At 41.8% G+C, this 18,003-nt stretch overlaps 1 protein-coding gene across 3 annotated transcripts in view; it reads left to right on the forward strand.

Annotated features, from left to right (window-relative positions):
• The window catches only part of Pip5k1b (phosphatidylinositol-4-phosphate 5-kinase type 1 beta), a 265,393-nt gene that overhangs the window by 83,481 nt on the left and 163,909 nt on the right, over window positions 1–18,003 (forward strand). The gene's annotated exons all lie outside the window — the stretch shown is intronic.

The following is an 18,003-nucleotide window of genomic DNA, read 5'->3' on the forward strand; positions in this document are numbered from 1 at the left end:
CTAGGAAATAGAGAAAGAACCAATTTGAGTCTTCTCTCCTTACTCCTCCTCTGCCCTTAAGAAAGAAAATAAAAGGGGGGAAAAACACCCTTTTGTACACATTTCATTCCAGCACTCAGGAGGCAGAAACAGGCACAGATCTCTCTTGAGTCTGAAGCCAGCCTCGTCCGTATAGCACGGGCAGTGGTATACAGTGAGACCTTGTCTTCAAAAATACCTCTGTAAGTTAAAAAGGTAAAATTTTAAAGGAAAGCATAGTAGAATTTAAAAATAATCCCAAACTTCTTACTTCTACCTAAATAATAAGTTTCACTTATTTTACAGAAGCACCCCCACAGCCCTCCATAAGACATTTAAATGTGGAGTCTTTGAGAAACTTTTCTCATTTTTTAACTTTACTTCATAGAAGAAATATTACCTCATTGTTGAGTAAAAAGGGTTCAAACCAAGAAAATTTCCCTTTGAATATATTTTAGAATTGGTAATTAGCATTAAGGTCACATCATGTTCCTTACTAAACCCTTTGAATTCAATCCCATTTAATACCTACTCCCACTTCCTCCCCTGTTTCCTTTCTCAGTTTTCTTAAATAGGTAGGCTGGATTTTTTTTCTTTTTTACAAGGCCTACTGAAATGTGGACACACATGTACAGACACACACACACAGGAACTATTGCACTCTTTTTGTTTTGTTTTATTTTGGTTTTGTTTTCAAGACAGGGTTTCTCTGTAACTTTGGAGCCTGTCCTGGAAATAGCTTTTGTAGACACGGCTGCCCTCGAACTCACCTGCCTCTGCCTCTGCTGAGATTAAAGGTATGCACCATCACTGCCCAGCTAATGATTGCACTTTTATAGCATTTTATATTTGATTTTTAACAAACTCCTCCATCTCAACTTCTGCCCTTCAAGAGGATGTGGTAGCTGTGCCACAAGCCTTTTGTTCCTAATTTTTAGTTTGTCTTTTTTGAACTTCTAGAATACTGGTAGCAGTATAAAAATCACTTGTTAACAAAAATATAAGTCAACATGGTTCAAAGTGGGAACCCAAGAGCCCATTTTCACATCTGTGGCAGTGAGACAGGACCACCACAGTAGGCTTCTTCCAGTTGCCTACTGGGGTCCCCATGGCCTGACTGCCCTCTAAGGTTGACTTAAACAGGCAGCTGTGGACCAAGACAATGGAGAAAGAGCCTTGCTGCCCTAGCAAAGCAAGTTAGTTGTTTGAGGTAATTATTCTTCTCCCTCACTTAAAGGACAAAGAAAAATTTCAGTGTTGCCATGCAGGATCACCGAAACTCGAGTGACAAATAGCTATTCAGAGTCAGTGCCTGTCCCTCTGAGTGAGATCTATGGGCTGTCACTGAAGGAGCAGGTATTTCTTTTAGCATCAGTAAATGTCGTCTGGAAGGAGCTGTCCCACAGGGCTCTTCTGTGAGGAGAGTATAGTGTGACTTATCGGAACATGTATTTATTCTTCGTTTCTCCCTTCCTCTAAGATTTAAAGTCAGGATATGTTTAGGAATTACTTCAAGTCACTCCCTTGTTCTCTATTTTGAGTCCACTGGATGAGGAGGTAGCAAATAAAGACAATAGTATTAAGTGCCAGGTGACTTGAGATCAAGAATTACAATTCACTCTTACCATTTAAAAAAAAAAAAAAAAAAAAAAAAAAAAAAAAAAAAAAAAAAACTCTTACAACCTGAATTGAAATATCATTTGCCCTCAAGGCCTCACTTACCATACTGCTTACCATACTGCTTAGTACAGAGACTTCTGAAATGAGCTTGCATGTGTACCTCTAATGACTACCACTTAATTCTAAGATTAAATCAAAACAAGCAGCGTGAGAGACAGCCTTCCTCCTCCACATAGCCACTGGATCCCAGGACTTCCCACACAGTTGCCTGAAGTTCCTGCTCCCACGTCTGCCTGTGCTTTCTGGCAAGGATGTCTGTCCTCTCCTTAACATGACTTTCTCCTTTCTCCTGCACCCTAGTTGGCCCTTTAACTAACTCTTTAAAATTTACCTAAAGGGGCACAGTGGTTCTGATGGCCTCTGGTCCTCCCAGAGCTCTCTTTGAGAATCGTCACATAGACAGGACCTTTCCTTATCAAAACCACAGTGGACTGCATTTTGTTTGTGTAATTCCTTGCCTTTTCCCCATGCAAGTCAGAACTCAGTCTTTTACTTTTGTTCCTAAGACCTGAGCATAGCACATTAATTACCCAAGCTTTTATTAAGTAAATGAATCAATAGATAAGTGGATGGATGATATTTTGGTTTTGTTTTGATTTTGTGATATTTGTGATGAGATTCTCCTTCTTCCATTGACTGACAGCAGTTGATTGAAAACCTGGTCATTAAGCACTTACTTGGGGACACTGTCTTTAAGTGAGAGGAATGCAGTAAGATTCTTAGCAGAAGGTGTCTAGTCACGTGGCTGAGCTCTTAATAGCTTCCTAAGAGTTCATTAAGCAATTTTGATTCGAAAACCTATTCTAAACCTCCCACTGGCTAGTTTCTTGGGATATGTTCACGTGAGAAGCCAACTTCCCTGGTCAGCAGAACACACATTTTATTTATTTTCTAAAGGGGGGGAGGAAATTCTGTGTGTGTAAAGTATATGTAAAGTATAATTTTCTATGTATTAAGAACAATAAGGAGGTTTAAGATTTAGAAATAGGTTGCTTGAAAGGAAAAATTGGCTGTGAGGGGATTAGAGAAGTGATGGGTAGAGAGTTCCAAACACGGGGGCCATGGGATTATTGACTTTGAGGGAGAGCCACCAGAGGAATTGAGCATAGAAATGACATGATCCGTTTTAAGTTTTTGTTAAGGGACACTTGCAAAGTTGAGGATAGATTTAGGGAAAGGGGCAGGGTAAAAATGGGGTTCATTAGGAAGCTTTTTGGCAACCTAGGTATGAGATGATGGTGGTTTGGGTTAGGGGCAGGGTAAAAATGGGGTTCATTAGGAAACTTTTTGGCGACCTAGGTATGAGATGATGGTGGTTTGGGTAAATTTGATAGTAGGGAAAACAGAAATAGTAGTTAAATTCGAGATGTATTTTAAGGGTAGAGCCAGCATGTTCTGCTGGCAGGTTTAAGGTAGCCAGGATCAAGGGAGCAAGAAATCAAGGGCAGTTCTGTGGATCTGAACCTCAACAGCAGAACACACTGGGGCTGCCATCACCTGAGACTTGGAAATCTGTAAGTGGGGTGGGATTTCAGGGCTGTAGTTGTGGAAACACACATCATTGATACCCACATTTTGGATATTTTGTTTTTGTTTGTTTAAGGCAAGCTTTAATAGACATTCAAGTGGGAGTGTGTTGACTGGGGTTTCTGGCCAGCCCAATCCCACAGTCGTTCAGCCCCAAAGAAACACACAGAGGTCTACATTAATCATAAACTGATTGGCCTATTAGCTCAGGTTTCTCATTAAGTCTTTCTTACATCTTATATTAGCCCATTATTCTTGTCTGTGTTAGCCACGTGACTGGTACCTTTTTCAGCGAGGCAGTTACCTCTTGCTTCCTCTGTGTCTGGATGACGACTGCAGACTGAAACTTTCCTTTTCCCATAGTTCTTGATACCAGGCCTCTACTTCCTGTCTGGTTGCTGTTGCCCCGTCTATACTTCCTGCCTGGCTACTGGCCAATCAGCATTTTATTAAAAATAATACAAGTGACAGGGTAAAAGACCATTGTCCCACAACACGAGTGGGGTCAAACAAGCAATAGATGACGATGACCAAGTCTGGAGTTCAGGAAAAAGGGCTACTTTGCAAATACACAGGTATCAACCAGATGAGTCTGCTAAAGAGTTAGGCACCGGTAAAGAGAATAATAACTAAGCCTTGAGGTACACCATGACACTGAAAGGTCAGCAAGAGAGATGGAGAAGGAGCGATAAGGGAAGTAGAAAAACCAAGAGAGTGCTGCACTCTGGAAGCCACGGGAGAAATGGGCACTGTTAGTGATTGTGTGTGTCCAGTGCAGGTAGGATGAGAACTGGTCAATGAGCTCAGGGACTTAGTGACATGGGAGTTGCAGGTCACTTTCTAAATGCGAGTTATTTCAGTGGAGCGCTGGGAGTGGGACCCTGATTAGAGAGGGGTGAAGAGGATCAAAGGAGCAGAACTAGAGTTGGAAGGGAGAAAAGTCAGATGGAGAGAAGACAGATGGGAGAAGTTCAGACAGGAAATTCAGATGGGAGAAAGACAGACAGAGGAAAGACAAATGGAGGAAAGACAGACAACAGAAAGTCAGATGGAGGAAAGACAGACAGCAGAAAGACAGGTGGAGGGGGTCTGTCAGAAGGACTTGAATCCTTAAGGCCAGAAAGCAACTGGAGCAAAAAGTCACCTCCCGCTTCCTTCCCTAATAAGTTATTATGAAGCACTTCACAGTAAATATTCTCTTACATGTAAATGATTGTAATTTCAGAAAGAAATTCACGGAAAAAATTCAACTGGCAGTTTTCTCCCCTCGCCACTTTCATTTCGTAGTAGAAAAAAATCTATAAATGAGTGTTTTTACTGCAACCGTGAGCTAACTGTTAGAACTAAAACCTTGCGATGCGTTTCCTCATGCGGTGTCCGCGCATGTTTCCCTTTGTTATTTTCCTTTAGGACTTTTTCTCTACTTTAGTTTTATGGCACAATTATTTCTGTAAGTTTGGCCCAGTTTCTTAGGCTAGAGACATTTTCTTCTTTGGCGGGTGCTGTGAATTTTAAAGTAGTTCATGATCTCAGGTTTTATTTAGAAGCAGAGGTTTGTTTGTTTTTTAATTCATTTTAAAATTATTGCTGAATAGTGGGATAAGAGCAGAGTAGAATTTTTCCTCACAGCTGCTCGAATGTATTCTAATCATAAAGCCTCACCAGAGCATTTTCCAGGCTCTTCTGATTCTTTGTGGATGACTTAGGGACAGCCGGACGATGTTCATACCCCACAAGGAAGAATGCCTTGTAGAATTACTGATCCTTCAAACTCTATCAAGAGACCACTCTGCAGAGCATCCCCGACTCTTCTGCTATAGGTACTGTGGGTTCCCTCAGAGTCACGGAAATGCCTATTGCCTGAACCTAGTGTCTGCCTTTGTGTGAATGTGGTGTGTGTGTGTGTGTGTGTGTGTGTGTGTGTGTGTTTGTCTGTAAATATGTATGTCTGCCTGTGAGTGTGTGTATACATGTAAGTGCATGTATCCATGTGCCGTATGTGAGTATGTCTTTGTATATGGTGTGTCTATGTCTGAGTGTGTGTGTGTCTGTGTGTATAGTATGTCTGTTCGATGTCTGTGTGTCCCGTGTGTGGTGCGTATGGTGTTTCTTTGATGTATGTGTGTCTGTGTGGTATGGGAGTGTGGGTAAGTGTATATAAGTGTGTGAATGTGTCTGTGTGGTATGTGTAACTGTATGTGTGGTATGTATAACTGTGTATCTGTATGTAGTGTGTGTGTGTGTGCAAATTTATGTGAATGTGTCTGAGTGTGAGCATGAGTGGGGGGACTATGTGAGTTGTGAAAGGTGTCTGTACAAGGATGAGTAAGATGTCTGTGTGTGAGATGTCTGGCTGAGCATGCATGAGGGTTAAGAGCTCAGCCTCTGCAGACTGGTAAAACTGCATTTCCTTCCCTAATCTCAGCTTTGTCATTGTAGGCAAATTAATATTATGGGCTTGTTTCTCACCTACAAAATGGGAGTAGTTTCTACCTTAAAATATTATAGGGATTAGCAAGGAGAAAATGTAAAAGTATTGAGCAAACTAGGAACAAACAAATGGAAATCTTAGAAATCTGAACTAGGTAACTATGTATGTACATATGATGTGAATGCCCTTATCTTTGTGGCACACTTCCCGAAGAAAGGGCCATTTGTTCATTCTTTCCCTTCTGCTGACTCTCAGCTGTGGAGAAAGTGCAGTGCATGTTTGCTGGTGGTGGCAGATGCGTGTTGGGTGCCCGTGGATCTGCAGTGTGTGTGTCCTGATAGGCTGTGCCCTCTGATGGCTGTGTTGACTTTAGGGAATCTTTCAGCCAAACTCATAGTACATAGTCTAGGGAATCAGTCTTTCTGATGGCCAAGAATTCTGCGTAGATTTTCAAACACTTGTGAAATCTGCCAGTTTAGCCTCTGGTCACACATCTTTTCATGGCTTAGAAATTGTGTGTGGTTTTTTTCTAGATCCATCCATTTGCCTGCAAATTTCAAGATGTCATTATTTCTTACTACTGAGTAGTACTCCATTGTATAAATGTACCACATTTTCTTTAACCATTCTTTGGTTGAGGGGCATCTAGGTTGTTTCCAAGATCTGCTCATTACAAATAATGCTGCTGTTAACATAGTTGAGCACATGTTCTTGTGGTAAAATTGAGCATCTTTTGGGGTATATACCCAACAATGGTATTACTGGATCTTGAGGTAGGTTGTTTCCTAATTTTCTGAGAAATGGTCATACTGATTTCCAAAGCAACTGTACAAATTTGCACTCCTACCAGCAATGGAAAAGTTCCCCTTACCCCACATCCTTTCCAGCATAAGCTGTCATCAGTACTTTTGATCTTGGCCATTCAGACAGGTATAAGATGGACTCTTGAGTTGTCTTGATTTGTATTTCTCTGATGATTAAGGATGTTGAACATTTCCTTAAGTGTCTTTCAGCCCATTGAAATTCGTCTGTTGAGAATTCTTTGTTTAGGTCTGTACCCCATTTGTTTTATTGGGTTATTTGTTCTTTTGATGTCAAGTTTTCTGAGTTCTTTTTTATATTTTGGAGATCAATCCTCTGTCTGATGTGGGTGAGGTAACCCAGACCCAGAAAGATAAATATAATATGTATTCACTCATAACTGGCTTTTAGATATAGTGCAACAAAAAACAGCCTACAGGTCACAATCCCAGAGAAACTAGACAACAAAGAGGGTCCTAAGAGAGACATACATGGATCTACATAGGAAGGTGAAAAAGACAAGATCTTCTGAGAGAATTGAGAGCATGGTAGAAGGGGGAAGAGGAGGAAGGGAGGGGAGGGGAGAGAAATGTATAGATCAATAAAAACAATAAAAAAAGGAAAAAAGAAAAATTAAATTTAAATTAAAAAGAAGTGAATCTGTGGGTTTGTGAGGTAGCCCAGCAGATAAAGGGGCTTGCCACCAATCCTGATCACCTGAGTTCAGTCCCCAGCATCCACTTGTGGGAGGGGAGAAGCTTTAAGTTTTCCTCTGATTTTATGCTTGCGTAATGGCACATACATGCCTACAAATAAATGAATGTAATAAAAAGGGAAAAGAAATGGTGTGTGGTATTGTTTACTTTAGAAAATTTCGGAGTGGCACTTAAATCTCATTCACTTCTGAGCAGACTTTCATGTGTTTTGCATTTGAACAATGTGAACAGGGTTAGAAGTAGAGATGTAAAGAGGCTAAGGCCAGTTACATACCCTATGGATATAAGAGATAAGCTTCCATTTAAGAACTCGAAATGAAACGAATGACATCCTTGCCTTACCACTGTTTCCCGTGTGTATCGTTCCAGACCCTCTATGACTAAACACACATATGTGGTTTGCACACAGACGTAGCCTGCTACTGTTACCCATCAGCACAGGGAGGGGGAGACAGACTTTATTTTGTTCTACCTAACAGAAATCATGAGCAAATAAGGGGCACTCTTCCAGCAACGCAGGTCTACAGGTTCTAGTCTTTGGCTGCCACTAGGACGGTGGCTACTGCCGCTTCACTGCTATTCTGGTTCAGCCTCCGCTTCTGCCATCTCCTTTTAATCTTACCAGTTCAACCCTTTCTGCTAATGTTAAAGATCACAAACGGGAGTCCGGGAAAGAGTCTTGGGAGAAGGCAATGCATCCAGTGTGGCAGCTCCAGAGGCAGCATTGGAGGATGTCTTCTGGTTGACTCAAAGAGTGAGCCAAACAGTCCCAAGCCTGAGCAAAGGTGTCAATTATGGCCCTCATGCAAATGAAGGATTGTGTTTACACCAAGGATAGGTCTTCTGTTTGTTTGATGAGGTGGTTTTCAGTAGCCCAAGTCAGGATAAAATGACCTCTCGTGCTTGGTAAGACATGTAATGGGAAAGCATCTGATGTGATTATGTGAAACAACCATCTCTAAAAAATACATTATTGAGCTCAAGTAGTGCATCAGTAGCAAGCAGCTGTGGTTGCAGTAGAATCTTCTCAAAGTGTCCATGGAATAGTCAAAACAGCAAATGGTCCGCCGCACAAAACAGCCAAGCACCCAGGAGTGGTGTAACAACTGTGAGCTACAGAATCAAATCAAAGCCCCCAATAACATGAAAATGGAGCTTGTGATAAAGGTGCATCGTTAACTGTGAGAATAACTAATAGACAGGTGCTATCTGTCTCCTATTATATACTTGGCTCTGTTGATTGCTTTCCTCCCTTGTAATACACTGTTGGTTAACCTTGTTTGTCAACGCAATTGGATTGAGAAGCATCTAGAGGACTAAAGCATACCTCTGGGTGTGTCCTCCAGGGCATCTCTAAAGATGATTGAGGGAGCTAGAACTGCCTTAAATGTGGGGACTCAGTGAGCTAGAAGCCCAGGTGGAATAAAGGAAGGAAAGGAGAGAGCCCTCCCACATAGCATTCTCGCTCTTCTTGGCCATCATGATGGGAACTGTTACGTTCCTCCATGTCCTTCCTACCTTGATGGACTGAAACTTGACACCATGAGTCAAAATTCCTATTTGCCTCCCTTAAGATGTTTTGCCTTCAGCATTTTGTATCAGTGGTAAAAACCTAGTGCATATGTAATTGCTGTTCTGGATATTCTTCTCTATCATTTTAATAGCTGAATGTTATTTCTTTATCTTTTATGATATGGTGACATATCATAACTGCCAAACTGCCACTGTCTCTGTGGGAAGCTTTTCAATTTTTTTTTTTAAACTTAAACTATACAAATTTAAAATTTGAAGACCACAAGACTTTCTGGCTGTCTTTGTTATTTTTCTGTTGCCGAAGAGACATCCTGATCAAGGCTGCCTATAGAAGAGTTTATTGGGTTTTACAATTCCAGATGGTGAGTCTGTGACCGTCATGGCAGGGAGTAGCCTCAAGGTAGGGAGCAGCAGGCAGGCAGATACGGTGTTGGAGCAGTAGCTGAGAGCTTACATTCTTATCCACAAGTAGAAAGCAGAGAGCACTAAGTAGAAATGGCATGGACTTTTAAAACCTCAAAGCCCTCCTCCAATAAGACAAACCTCCAAACCCTTCCAAACAGTCCACCATTATGGACCAGATAGTCCAATATATAAGTCTACGGGGGTCATTCTCATCCTAACCCACCACATTGGCCTTGCCAATATAAAACGCCGGGTATGTGAATTTGGTTTCATTTTGTTTCTTCTTAAAATATTTCTTAGTTTGGGGTGATTTATTTAGCAGTTGAGTTCAGAGTTCTTTTGTCACTGGAAAAATAAACCAAATGTTCTCTGAAAATAGTCTGTATTTCAGATTTAAAAAAAAAAGTCTGGGAAAGGCTTTTTTTCCCCATTGATCCAAACTAGAGATCTTTCTGTATCACCCTGAATGGCTTGGATACATAAACCAGGCTGGTCTAAGACACTCACAGATCCACCTGCTTTTGCCTCCTGAGTCCTGGGATTAAAGGCATGTGACAAAGTACCCTACATTTTCTATGTTTATGGCAATAAACTATGGGCCCCAAGCAAAAATCACAATGTTTGTTTTAAAATATAAGGGTATTTTGGGTTAGGGTTTGTGTGTGTTTGTGTATTTTAATTTGATGTTTTTATTTCTCTATACTTCCGTTCTTTCAAAGAAGATAATTGTTATTCTGTTAGGAAATTGCTAAACCTTTTTATCCCAGAAAGCAAGCGGCATACATATGGCATAATCAGATGTTCTTGTAACTGTATCCTGTCTCAGTGGCATACTTTCCCCCTGATTTGGATTTAATTACTTGCAAATTAAGATCCACAAAGAGATTAAGAGATAAAATGCACAAAAATAGGCAGTCCAGATTATCTTCTAGATTTTGTGTGTGTGGAAGATCACTGTGCATATTGCTGTCTTTCCACTGAGAGGACCTTGGGCTGCACGTTCTGAGATGCCAAATAAGACCGATTACCAGTGGAAAGAAATAGATTTAGACTAAGTAGACAGATGGGCTGTAAAAACATCACACTGGGCTTGTTTAAGTATTTTCCACATTGCTATGTAGTAACCAATTAGTTACATTACTACCATAAGTTTTTAAATAAATGAATTTGCATCCATTATGGCTTTAATGACCGTTGGAGTGCCACATAATAGCCAATGTGGATATTTGACGTTAAAAAAAAATCTGTTAGAACTCAGATTTGAATTAAACTCACTCAAAGTATAATGATTCTGTTATTAATATTGGCCTCATTTTGTAAGGAAGAAGTTTTTTAGTTTAAAAAGCCTAATTAACAAAGTTCTGGGAGTGATAATTAGGATGAATTTCTTATATAGTCATAAACTGTTGGCCTGCAAATATTCCTGAGTATGTACGAAGCGCCAGCCATTGAGTTTAATGAAAAACGTTAGTCCACAATGTACACACTAAGCCCTTGACCTCAAGGAGTGTGCATTGTGGCAAAGGGAAATTGCAAAAGAAAGAAAAAGATAACACAGTCACTCCCGGTTACATATGTTTTGAAGGAAATAAATAAAGGCTGGGAACATGAACTATACTGAAGCACCTGCTTTGGGAAGAGTGGTTGAGAGGAAACATCATAAGCAGAATAGTGGGGGCATGCGTTCTACTGGGAAGCCTTCAGAAAAAAGAAGCATTTAAGATGGGCACACCAGGTCATGAAGAGGCTGGTTCAAGGAACACAAACATTGGAGGCACAAGCAAGAGGCCGCTAAGAACTTTCTAGTTTGTAAAGGAGTGAGCCCTTGTGAGTGTTGACAGGAAGCCAAAGTACCATCTATATATAAGCCCTATGCTCTGAGTGGGCAGTGTAGGGGTTGGAGTGGCCAGGTAGCGCAGGATACCACGCTGTTCGGAGCCTCACGTCTTGGAGCATCTTGTAACTGAGGGTTTAGAAACTGCGGTGATGGGATCACTGTTGCCTTCTGCTCATTCTCCGTGTGAGTGTGGCTACAACTAGTAACAATGCACAATGCACAGAATAAATGCTGCCTGCTGGTGACACAGCTGGGCTGTCTGTGTTGAACACTCCCTACAGCTCAGGCAGAGAGCACAGCGCTCTTTCCTGCTCTCAGATGATGATGCAGTGGTCAGAGACAGAGTGTTTGACCAGGCCATGCAGCTTGTGGGAGGAGGACAGTGCCATCATTAAAACTGGCAATGTGGCTTCACAGACTGTTTCTGCCCACCCAGCCAGCATAACTTGTCATTTTAGAAATAACTGGGTGGAGAGGGGAACAAATCTGGAGGTTAGGATTGTGAATGGAGACTGTGCTTTCATTTCCCGGGCACCCAGACCCAAATAATCACACAAAAATTATTATTAATTACAACACTGTTTGGCCAACAGCCCAGGTATATTCCTAGCTAGCTCTTATATCTTAAATTAACTCATTTCTATTATTTTCTAGTTTACCACGAGCCTTGTGGTTTATTACCTCATATCTTGTTTGGCTACCTGGTGTCTGCCTGACTGAGCCTTTTTCTCCGTGTATTCAGTTTAGTTTAGTTTTCCTGCCTAGCTATATTCTGTGCTGCCATAGGCCAAAGCAGCTTTTTGAGAAAGCAATGGTAATAAGACATAGTCATAGCATACAGAGGGGCATCCCACATCATCTCCCCTTTCTGCCTTAATAAAGTGATTGTCAAACCATAAGTCAAGGAGAAACAGCCTTTCAGAATATCCTGCTCCACAGAAAAGTTTGTTGAATATGCTAGGGCTGTAGACCGAGGAGAGGTGCCCCAACATGGCTGAGGAACTTTGGGTAACTGTTCAGGCAGCCAGATGTTTCTATCATTTCTCACATATTTTGGAAGTAGCTTGCACTTCCTGCTTACTCAGTTAACATTATTTCCTTCTTGGGTCTCTGAGGGAGTTGAAGATTAGATAGTTATAGTTTACCAGATGCAGAAAGCAAGTTATGATAGAAAGTAAGTTAGGTACAGGACTTTAGACTTGCCAAGATAAACTAGCTATGGAGTATTTTCTCTGAATTTATCAAATACAAATGGACTAGACATTGTTGATATACTTATTATCTGTATATATTGTATATAGTTATTGCACTTACTATATGTGATTTTTCTTAGATATAGCCTTTTTAAAATTTTAGACAGAAAAGAGGAAATATAGTGATATTTTATTTATGTTTTAATAATAAAACTTGCCTAAAGATTGGAAGGGCAAAGCTAAGCTATTAGAGGTCAGACAGTGGTGGCACACACCTTTAATCCCAGGATTTGGGAGACAGGGGCAGATGGATCTCTGTGAGTTCAAGGCCACCCTGGGCTACACAAGATCAATGCAGAAACAAATCCAGGTGGTGGTGCCTCACCTTTAATCCCAGTACCAGGAATCATACACCTTTAATCCCAGCACTAAATGGGAATATAAAATGGCAGGAGAGAGGCTGAGTCTGCTTAGTCTGCAGTCACCCATTCTTGGTAGAGGTGAGACTTCTCTACTGGCTTGGCTGCTTTGCTTTTCTGGTTTCCAGATTGAACCCCCATATCTGACTCTGGGTTTTTATTATTCATGCTATTTTGGGTGGTGACAGGATTATACCAGCTCATGGAGAGTTTTTGTCCTACAAAGAGCTGTGAAGAATGGGGTGGATGTATTATAGAGATACGAGGCCCTCCAACTAGCTAGGGAGAATGGCTCGATGGAACACTGTTGGAAGGTCATGTGGCTCTGTCTGTCTTTCTGCAGTCTATTATAAATTCCCAAGTCCTGACCTCTACTCTCTTATAATCCTAGCTATGTATGACATGACAAAACCAGAGCCTGTGCCACTCAAAACCCCCAGTCTCCATTGTGGAGGTTCTGTAGAAATACAGACCTGCTGGCTTAACCTAAGTGGAGTGTCCCTCCTCCACTTCTCATCAGCCAGAACTACCTGTGGGCAAAGGGAAAGGTTCTCGAGACTCCTATAAGCTTCAGCAGTTAGCGAAGCTTGAAAACCTAGACACCTTTGACTTAACCCCAAACTCCCAGCCCCAGATGCTGAGCTGCTTCCATGACCCACCCCACAAAGGGTTACTTTTTTCGTCTTCAGCTGGACTCAGAGCTTTTGCGTCTCACCACGATACTAGCGCAGAAGTTTCCATCTGCATTCTAACTCTCGTCTCCCATTGCATCTTTTCTGCTCTTAAGCAGTTTTTAGCAGATGTACTTTATGTGTGGTGCATGTGGCTGCCTCCCTAGGCCATCTAGTCTGCAACCGACATTCCCTCAGCTTGACCTACCCTGAAGGTCAGGATAATCTTTGTCTCTCACCAGACACACCATGATCAGCTCCCAATGGCTCTTTTTAAGCTGCTCTGACAAATTGCTTATCCTTGAGATTGCACACTCTAGATCTCTGTCTCCCCCCGCCCTTACCTCCACACCTCCTTGTTTTGCCCCCTTTTTAGCCTTGATTCTTCTGTTCAGTTCCTGGTTCATTGGCTCATTCAACTCCCATGTCTTAAACCTACACAGAGCCAAGCACATGTCAAATGTTCTGTAGAATTTTATTATTTGGTGATTAGTAACTGATTTATGATCTGTTGGCCTTGAGTTTTTTGGCTTTGAATTTTTTATTGCATTTTTTATAACATTACACATGAGCCCTCTAACTGTGATGATTGAATACTTGTTAGAAGCAAAGCCAAGTGAAGGCATTAGCTCCTAATCCTGCTAAGGACAACCTCATTATTACTGCGCTTGTGTTTTGGCTTCTCAGTTGGGTACCTTGACAACAGGAACTGTCTCACTCTTTCTTATAATTGCCAATGTGCCCCGTGTAAAAGAGTCCTGGAGGAAGTGAGTAAATGAAATGCCCTTCTGGCTGAGAAGCGTATCTTAAGTCATCGTTCTGATACTGTTTTCCCTCTAACTAGACACTTATGTTTGTGTGTCGTTCAAAATCGTTTCTGTTATTTCTTACCTGTTATGCTGGTTAGTTTTATGTAAACTTGATACAAACTAGAGTTGAGAGAACCTTAAGAATGTGCTCCCACCAGATTGGCCCATTGGCTTGATTGGATGTTGGAGGTCCAGCCCATTGTGGGTGGTGCTACCCTTAGGTAGGTGGTGCCACTGCTTTCTCTAGGCTGGTGGTCCCAGATGGTATAAGGATGCAAGCTGAACAAGCCAGTCAGCAGCATTTCTCCATGGCTTGCGCTGCAGTTCCTGCCTCCAGGTTCCTTCCCTGCCTAGGTTTCTGCCCTGATTTCCCCTATTGATGGATGGACTGTGACCTGGAAGGGTAAGGTAAAATAAACCGTTTCCTCCCCCAGATTGCTTTTGGTCTTGCAGTTTTATCAGTCCAATAAAAACTCTAGCAGTTAAGCGTATTGTTAGACCAGAGCCATAGAAAAACATTACTGTTTTCCTGGATGAACATTGCCCTCCTGCATACAGTTTCCCTTTCCTTAACTGGATTTTCCATCCTCTCCCACAAATGTCTTTAAGGTCTTTCCAACTCCCCTGCTGTGTTCTTCCAGACTTCCTGACAAGAGGAGGCCTAATACCTGCTTCGTCCGAGATTCTTTAGGGTCATCGACCTGCTGTCCTTTATATAGTAATATTTATATAGTAATATTTCTGACCTATGGAAGACCTGTGTTGCTTTGACTTTCACAAAAGAAGACAAACTCATCCCATAAGTACTTTGTAGAATGCAGCAGAAGCAGAGCCACGTATACAACCAGGGTAACTTGTCTTCTGGTCATAACTGGCTTTACCTGTGTATGGTTTATATGTCATTGAGTAGTTTCTGGGGCATGGACGCTTAAAATAAAGGGGGCAGCTTAGAAGACAAATGAAGATTGAAAGCAAATTATAAAGAAGAGAAAAAATGAAAACGTACATATTCCCTTTAAGATTTGATACTTTGAAGTCAGCCCTTTGCCAAATGTCTTATAATCAGTGAGTCAGAGACTGTAGAAGAATTATATGGAGAGGAGAGAAGTCCACTTTCTGAGGTTTGTCGCGATTATCCCCCCCCCCCGTGTGACCAGAAGGGTATTTTTAAATAATATTTTTTAATGTTACTAGAGTCCTCTTCCACATGCCAAACTTCATGACTTTATATGTATTTACTCTCCTGGCTGGTTTTTCCCTCCTTCTGGCATGCCTGCCATATATCCACAAGGATGTTTGGTCTTTGTGTGTGGTGGATTTAAAAACAAGGTGGGTGGGGGCTGTCACGGCAGTGGTGGTGTTTCCCTGAGAGACTGTGTGTGATGCTGAGCTGAAGGCAGCACGTGACTTGGAGCTGCTTTTGCCAGCAACTTCCTTCTGTCCGTTGCTCGTGGTGCAACGGCCTTGAAAAGGCTTATGAATTCTTTTGGCATAACCTTTGTTGGGAAAATGAATTACAAGTGTGTTGCTTTACGCCGAGCCTTTTGTTATCACCCTTTAAAGCCGTTCTGTTTGTTCACTTTGTGAGAGCCGTTCTGAGGGCTGATGCATGTGTTTTATGAGAGAATGTAAGAGCCTACAATTTGTTTTGATTGATCTCCATTTGGATTCAAAGAGAGCAGGTGCTGTCATCTGGAATTGGTTTTGGCAGTGGCTTGGTCATATAAATATTAGAAATACAGACTGGAGCCTCATTTAAATTATCTTTCTCCTTAAGAATAGGAGAGATTTTATGTTGAGTATTAGATTCTGGTTCTATTTTTACAACTTCTCATATAAACCTGTAACATACCATATGTCTGGACATATGTATTATGTGATTATGTGTGGCTTCCATTGTATAGACATAGAGCATGCAAATTTTCTGCACTTAAGAGATTATAGAAATACTATTTTCTTTAAAAACCTGAGGATGGGATTTCTGAATATAACACGAGGGTTTATTTTTCCCTGTCTTAAAAGTGTCGGCTTTGCTAACTTTGGAAACCATGTCAAGAGTTATTTTCAGTTTGGTGTGGTTTTGGTGATTATCTTTACGCCTTGGAGAATGACCCATTGCTGTTTTAAATCTTTTCCCCTTCTACATCTTTGTTATTGTCGCTGGTATCCAAATGCTTTGTTGAGGGACGCTGTGCTTCTTCTCAAACTCCCTGGGAGGGTTGTGGCAGCGGCGCTTCCTTCCCAGCAAGGCTGACTGCCTCTCACCTTGTGTCCCCTGCAATCTGCTTGTGGTCAATTTCTGTGCTCCTCAGATATAGAAATGGAGCTTTCTGTGACCCTACCAGACTGGACTGACCCAGTTCTCCTGCAAAACTCCGGAGCAAAGCACATGCCACAGTGTGTGTAGCCGTTTGCATGTTCCTTCCTCCTTCACTCCCTCCCTCCCACTGACGTGATTTCTTTGAGAATTAGGCTCTGTCTTTGTCATTATGGCCCCGGAGCCAGACTCACGACCTGACACGTGATACTCATTAAACGTTGATTGAATGAATGAAAGAATAGATTGATTTGTTGTTTTCATAATGAACATGAAAAGAGAATGATTAAAGTGGAAATGATTAGCAGTGACGTGCACAAATGACCAAAGGCCCTGCATTTTATCTGCTTTTTGTTTTTGAGGAATTTAGAAAATGTGAATGCCCTTGCGGCCTCAATGGCGTGAAAACGCTTATAGCTCTCTTTTGGAAGCTCCATTTCCATAGGGCAGGAGCACTCTTGATTAAATAATTCATGACCCCTTCTCATTCCAAACAGGATTGAAGTGAGGCTGCCTCTGAGGAATTTGACAGTGGCACCACAGCAGAACTCCTAACTGGGTCAGCAGAACTCATGATAGAAGAGAAGTGGACGAGAGCCCGAGGTTGCAGAGAGTCCGCAGCAGAGATGGACAGAACACCCAGGCTGTGAAGCCTTGTTCAGCCTTAGCCCTAGTTAGCCCGCTTCCTTGGTGTTTAATGAGCTGTTTTGCTGGGGAGACCAGGAAGGGCTTCTAGTTAGCATCCCTCACCTCTGGTGTCTGTTTGTTGACCTACTTGGATAATTAGCCACTTTCCCTCCTCGTTTGACCTTGCCTCAAACTCATCTTGGCAGATTAAAAAGATTGAAGTCTGTGAACCTAGCTGGGAATCTGGGACTGGAGGCTTCCTGCTGAAGGCCTCCAGCATGGCCCCTAGGTATGATATAGCATCTAAAACATTCAGTAGCTGGGAGGTTTCAAACAACTCCCCTGTAACCTTGGAAATTAAGAATGCCCTCTAGGTTAAGACTCACTAATGTAGAATGCGTTTTTTTCCGTGGAATATTATGGAGACAAATATTGTAAGCCAACCTTTCAGTTGCATTTACAAATTCAATGCATGATATGTGTTAGTCTTCCACTCATTTATTAGAGGGCAGGGGTGTTACCACGCTGGAAAGAGCATTAGATCTGAAGACCAGCCTCGCCTCTCCCACCTCTGTCCTGGTCGTAGCCTCACTCTTCCTGTCACACTTAAGGCCAGCGAGGCCAGAGGCAGAGCCCGGCAGCTTTCGCTTGTGATCCATTGAAGCTCTTACCCAATCGCTAGAGTCATACTGAGGCTCCTTTGCCAGCCTCTTTCCATTGAGAACCGTGGTTCCTAGACACCTCACCTCCATCTCCCTTCTCACTTTCATTCCCATTGCCATTTTGGTCTTTGTCACTGTCCATCATTCCTCACTCTTAATCTGTTTTTTTTTTTTTTTTTTATACTTCAGTTCTTTATTCTTTACCAATAATAGAAAATGGCTTGGGTGAGGAGGGCTGTTCCACCAAAGTTGGAGAGATTCACTTAAAACCTTCTCATATCTTAACTTTGTAGAAAATCGTTTTTTTTTTATTCTTTTTTACTTAAAATTTCCAACTGCTCCCCGTTTCCCATTTCC

This window comes from Chionomys nivalis, chromosome 8 (genome assembly GCF_950005125.1).
Source record: "Chionomys nivalis chromosome 8, mChiNiv1.1, whole genome shotgun sequence".
Taxonomy (NCBI): domain Eukaryota; kingdom Metazoa; phylum Chordata; class Mammalia; order Rodentia; family Cricetidae; genus Chionomys; species Chionomys nivalis.